Here is a 6,757-nt window from a genome sequence, read left to right as displayed (position 1 = left end):
TCTGAAATTTCTGTGGGCAGGAAGGAGGCTGAGAAAGCACTCAGTCCTCATGGAGTGGATATTTTCTGTAATAGTTGTGGCCGAGAAGGATAATGCAGAGGGTAAAGGAGCCCTGAAGAATGATAAGAGGCGGCTACTTCCAGGTAGCTGAACTGGGACCAAATGAAAAAACATTTCCTAGACCCAGAAAGATTTGGAATTCTAAGAACCAGTGATGTTCTTTCTGTTTATGAATACGAGTGTTAATTTCAGTGCTTATTCTGTCTTTGTTTGACCATTGCATATCAGCTATAGACGTGAGGTAGGGAGATCCCTTCTCTATAAAATATAAAAGATTAGCTGAGTGTGGTGGCGTGCACCTGTGGTCCCAGCTACTTGAGAGGGTGAGGTGGGAGGATCACATGAGCTTGGGAGGTTGAGGCTGCAATAAGCTGAGATTGTGTCATTGTGCTCCAGTCTAGGTGACAGAGTGAGAGCCTATCTCAAAAACAACAAAAAAAAGATATAGATGTGGGGGTGATAGGCAACATTTGCTTGTTTTTAAGTTCATACATCTCTGGATGAAGAGGAGCAGTATCTGGACATAATGTGGAAATTATCATGAGATACTAAACTTGATACCATGATTGTTTGAGACTCTTGGGCATCATTCTTTAGGGAGAGTGAATGTGTTTTTCCTGCTAAAAGGGAGAAATGAACATTTCTGTAACTAAGAAGGTGGACCGTAATAGAGGGCATTCCTGTTCCCAGTTAATTGCTTCTCTCCTTGTGGGAGGATTATACAGTCCTAAACATGGTTACACATTTGCAGTTCCCCCAGAGGAGGAGTATTCGTATGTCCATGCCCAAAGTCATAGGACTTTGTGGATAGAATGAGTGAAAGTGACATATACCATTTCTGAGCAAAAGCTGGTGAGCCATTGTGTGGTTTGCCATTTCTTTTTCCCTCTGCAGCAAGGCCAAGATGGAGGATACTACTTCAGCCTGAGCTGAAAATAGGAAGACAGCTGGGGCAGAACCACAACTGGCCCATTGTCACCACTGTGTAACCTCAACAAGAAATATGTGTTCATTCTTATAAACAAATGAGATTTTTTAATACTGTTTGTTACAGCAGCATAAACAGGTAAAAGTTGACTAACACAGCTGGCTTCCATTGGGGCCTAGCCAGTGGAGACACAGGCAGGAGATCGGAGGAGTGGTTGAGGAAGGGAAGGGGCATGTCTCCCTTCCCTTTCTGCCCTGAGCAGCATCTCCAGCAGCAACTCTGTACAGACGAACAGGCCCACTGTGCAGCCAGCTCTACCCAGAGCCCCTGCACACCTCCCTTTGCGTGACTCTGCCTCTTCCTCCCATCTCTCCAGCCTAGAGATGATAGTGGCTTTCTGCCGTCACCAATTTCTATTTGGTTGCTCAACTCTTCTGTTACCCATTGACCAATTCCCTGCCTTAAAGTTCCTATCTTTAACGCTTTGAGTAGTTTTTGTTTCTCTGGTTGACTTTAGCTGATACACCACCCTATGTACAAATTTTGGAGTAATTTAATCTCAGATGTCTCAAACTTTTTGTTTGTTTGGAAAAAAAAATGTAACTGCTTTGATAATTTTTTTTAACCATCTTAACCATTTTTAAATGTACAGCTCAGCGGCATGATGAACACTCATATTGTGAACCATCACCACCATCCATCTCCAGAACTTTTTTCATCTTTCTTTTTTTCTTTTTTGAGACAGAGTCTCGCTCTGTCACCTAGACTAGAGTGCAGTGGCACAATATTGGCTCACTGCAACGTCTGCCTCCTGGGTTAAAGTGATTTTCCTGCCTCAGCCTCCTGAGTAGCTGGGACTACAGGTGCATACACTAGGCCTGGCTAATTTTTTGTATTTTTAGTAGAGATAGGGTTTTGCCATGTTGGCCGGGCTGGTCTTAAACCCCTAACCTTAAGTGATCCAACTGCCTCGGCCTCCCAAAGTGCTGGGATTATAGGCGTGAGCCACTGCACCCTGCCTCCAGAATTTTTTCATCTTCCCAAACTGAAACTCCACATCCATTAAACAATAACTCCTTTTCCCTCTTTCCTTCTAGGCCCTAACAACCACTGTTCTTCTTTCTCTCTATAAATTTCACTATTCTAGGTACCTCATGTAAGTGGAAGCACACACTACTGGCCCTTTTCTTGTTTGGCTTATTTTATTGATCATAATAATAGATTTCAATATAGATTTGAAAGTTTTCATGTTATAGGACCTGTAGGTGGTAGCTGACACCAAAGACATACATGAGATAACCTAGACAGAGAGTATCTCTCTAGAGAGACAGAACATGAGAAATAAGAAAGACAATGATGATTAAGATGATGAAATGTCCTCATTAGTATAGTGGTGAGAAAAAAAAAAGATGATGAAATGAAGAAGGCTGAGAGGGAGAATGAGAAATGAGTAGCAAAGAACATGAGAAGAGAATGTATTCATGGCCAGGCTCAGTGGCTCATGCCTATAATCCCAGCACTTTGGGAGGCCGAGGTAGGTGGATCACTTGAGGCCAGGCCAACATGGCGAAGGTTCATGTCTTCAAGATACATCCATGTAACTTTTTCAAGCTTCCAGTCTATCTTAGCCAAGATATTTTTGGTTTCAAGTCATAGAAACCTTCCATTTAACAGGTTTAAACTATAAGGAATTTATTATCTAATGAGACAAGAAGTTCAGAGTAAAAGTAGTTCCAGGGCCAGTTAAGTCAGTAGCTCAAAAATATCTTAAGAATGTATGTTGGCTGGACGCGGTGGCTCACGCCTGTAATCCCAACGCTTTGGGAGGCCGAGGTAGGTGGATCACAAGGTCAAGAGATCGAGACCATCCTGGCCAACATGATGAAACCCCGTCTCTACTAAAAAATCCAAAAAAAATTAGCTGGTCATGGTGGTGTGCACCTGTAGTCCCAGCTACTCAGGAGGCTGAGGCAGGAGAATCACTTGAACCCGGGAGGCGGAGGTTGCAGTGAGCTGAGATCACGCCACTGCACTCCAGCCTGGTGACAGAGCGAGGCTCCATCTAAAAAAGAAAAAAAAGGAACATAAGTTATTTCTACCTTTCTGTTTTGCTGATCTCTACATGGCAGCTTGGTTTCCAGGCAAACTCTCCTTATGGTGGAGATCTCATAAGAAAACTGCCACTGTTAGCCATTTGTATTAATCAGCTCTTGCTAGATTATGGTGCTATAATGAACAACCCCCAAATCTCTGTGACTTTAAACAAGCATCCAGAATGGTACTCTTTTTAAGATGAAGTAAAAATGTTCCAGAAACCCTCTAGCAGCCTTCCCTTCATCTCAATGGACAGTACTGTATCACATTTACATGACTGAAAAAAATCACTGGCAATCATGATTGTCTTTGCTCATGTAAAACTCATTCCTTGAAGAGGAAGAAAGGGCTGGCTGTCCTGAAGCAAAGGTGTGCACAGAAGAGTAACCTCTTTTTATTTTACTTTATTTATATATTTATTATTTTATTTAATTTTGAGACAGTTTTTGCTCTTGTTGCCCAGGCTCGAGTGCAATAGCATGATCTTGGCTCACTGCAACCTCTGCCTCGTGGGTTCAAACGATTCTCCTGCCTTAGGCTCCTGAGTAGCTGGGATTACAAACATGTGCCAACACGCCCAGCTAATTTTTGTATTCTTAGTAGAGATGGGGTTTCACCATGTTGGCTAGGTTGGTCTTGAACTCCTGACCTCAGGTGATCTGTCTTCCTTAGCCTCCCAAAGTGCTGGGATTACAGGCGTGAGCCACCGCACCCTGTTTCTTGAACAAAATCAGGATTCTGTTAGAAAAGAGAAGGTAATACAGCCATTGGGCAGAGAACTAGCAGTGTTTGGTATAATACCCTCCGTTTCACCTAGACTCTCTTAGTAAATGACACACCATTCAACTCAACCAGTTGTTGTAGACAGAAACCTGGGACTCATCCTCGAATCTCCACCTCTCTCATCTTCCACTCTATTCAACCAATAATTCCATTGATTCTACCTCAAACACAGCTCTGTAATCAGCCTTCTCTTTTGCCACCCAAGTTCAGGATGCCACCATCATCTTTCAACTGGGACCCTGCAGTGGACTGCATTGGTCTCCCTGCCTCTAGTCTTACTAAACCTCAATCCAAATTCCAAGCTGCTAATAGTACCTTTTCTTAATGCAATTCTGGTCGTTATTTTCCCATTAAAACCCCTTCTTGGGGCTGGGTGCGGTGGTTCATGCCTGTAATCCCAGCACTTTGGGAGGCTGAGGTGAACAAATCATTTGAGGCCAGGAGTTTGAGACCAGCCTGGCCAACATGGTAAAACTCCGTTTCTACTAAAAATACAAAAATTAGCTGGGCATGGTAGTGCATGCCTGTGATTCCAGCTACTCAAGAGGCTGAGGTATAAGAATCAGTTGAACCTGGAAGGTGGAGGTTGCAGTGAGCCAAGATCACACCACTGCACTCCAGCCTAGGTGACAGAACAAGACTCTGTCTCAAAAAAAAAAAAGAAGAAGAGAAAGTAGTCAAAAACTAAAGAAGGAAATTAGAGGCACTCAACAGGGTCACCCAACAGGGTCACCCACAAAGGGGACAGGGTATGGACTAAAAAGTGCCACTAGATTTGGTCACTGAGCGAGAAAGATAGTATTTGAGAAGATTTGGACTCCTTTGTTAAACTAATATACTTAAGAAGGTATTTTCCACCTTTTCATTAATTCCTCCACCCATTTGTCCAGCAAAGATTCACTAAACATCTACTCAAGGCTGTGTACTGTGCTAGGCCCTAGGGAGACATAAGTTGACCAATGTCCTTTTGGGCTCACTATACTTGCCTGCAAAAGAAAGTTACAATGCACCAGGGCTGGGTGTTTTACAAGCTGGTACTGACTGGCTCTCTGAATACATTCAATGAAACAAGTGCCAGTGTGCAAGTCCAAAAGTCAATGAGACTTAATCGTCTTGCTCTGAGGTGGCAGGAGGCAAAGGGAAAGTGTGTGCAGAACATTATTGCATTATTGCTATCTTGATAAGTCAGTTACAGATGAGAGTCTGGGTTTTTCCAAGAAAATTGGTTCCATCTGCTCAAAGGCAGAAAAGTGATAGAGCAGTTAATCAAAAGAGCATCCCCTTAAAATATTCTCTGAACTTACTTTTTTTTTTTGAAACGGAGTCTCGCTCTGTCACCCAGGCTGGAATGCATTGGTGTGATCTCAGCTCACTGCAACCTTCACCTCCTGGGTTCGAGCATTCTCTTGCCTCAGCCTCCCGAGTAGCTGGGATTATAGGCACATGCCACCACACCTAGCTAATTTGTATTTTTAGTATGGATGGGGTTTCACTATGTCGGCTAGGCTGGTCTCGAACACCCGCCTCGACCTCCCAAAGTGCTGGGATTAAAGGCCTAAGTCACTGCGCCTGGCCTTGACCCTAATTATTGACAAACTACTTATTTGTCAAATTATTGCTTCACTAATTTTTTTTCCTGCCCTTCTGATCTAACTGCAGTAAAACAGTGTGGTGTAATGTTCAAAAAATCAGTGAATCACAGCCTTCTGAAAATGAATGGGTATCAGTGGGGTTTGGGAGTTGGATGGAGACAAAGGGAGGGACACCATAACTAATTGGAGACCTTACTACATTTTCATTTAATATTCATTTTTTACAATAGACATTATTTTGAAAAAAGTTTAATTCAAAATGTCATTAAGGCACATTATCTTTAATAGTCTGGAAAAACAGTTATTTAAAAAAATCCTGGCCATCAATTAAAAAAAAAAATAAAACTAGGCATTCTTTGAAATGTGAATCATAATTTCCTAATTTATATTGAGGATTTTGGATATACTTTTTTTTTTGGATATACTTTTTTTTTAAAACATGTATGCCTGGGAAGGTAAGTGATGCAAATATTTGCCCACTGCCTCAATCAGACTTTAGTTTTTGGGGTCTGGCCTGATATGATGGAACATAAACAGGAAAACAAGCTCAGAGGAGCCTATCCCTGAAAGCAATCCCTTACGGGACTCTAGCTCACGCCTGGCCCTTCCCAGTGCTTCCATCTGAAGCCCCTGGGGACCCAGGTGGGTTAAGGTGGGGGAGGGGGGATCGTAAATCCTCCCCCACTGGGAAGGGTGACAGTAACAACTTCCAGAGTGTTTACAAAGAGCCAGGCTCAGATCCGAGCCCTTGGCGTGTATTAACTCGGGTAATCATCCCAACAATTCATGAAATAGTTACTATTAATATCTTCGTTTACCAGATAAGCAACGGAGTCAGAGTGGTTATAGAAAGTGGAGGAGTGGGTACCTTATTGGTAGCCACCAGGGGTGTTAGTAACATGTCTCAACTTTGTTAAAACGGATCAGAAAAATGCTCACCTTTAAGACCGCAAGCAGGGCCTGTCTAGGGAAGAGGTGACTTATCAATGATCTTTTAGATAAGGAATAGATCTGCGGGGAGGCGTGTGTAAGAATCAAAAGTGAGTTCCCTGTGTGCGTGGTCGGCGGTCAACTCCTAGCTGGTCCAAGCTGAGAGCTTGAGAGTTTGCCCTCCAAGGTGAAAGCCCAAAGCCAAAGGAACAGAGAGAGCCAATTCCGGCGGCAGCCACGTGGCCCAGTCTACGAGCCAGGGTGGCCGTCGCGGAGGCGGGGCCCGAGGGGCGGTGCTGGGGAGTGCTGACGCCCGGGCCGGGCGGAGTGCGCCTGCGCACGGGGTGGGCTGGGCGGGGGTGGGAACGCG

The sequence above is a fragment of the Aotus nancymaae genome, unplaced genomic scaffold (genome assembly GCF_030222135.1).
Source record: "Aotus nancymaae isolate 86718 unplaced genomic scaffold, 86718_ANA_hifiasm-v0.15.2.pri h1tg000010l, whole genome shotgun sequence".
Taxonomy (NCBI): Eukaryota; Metazoa; Chordata; class Mammalia; order Primates; family Aotidae; genus Aotus; species Aotus nancymaae.
Note: the sequence above shows the minus strand (reverse complement) of the source record.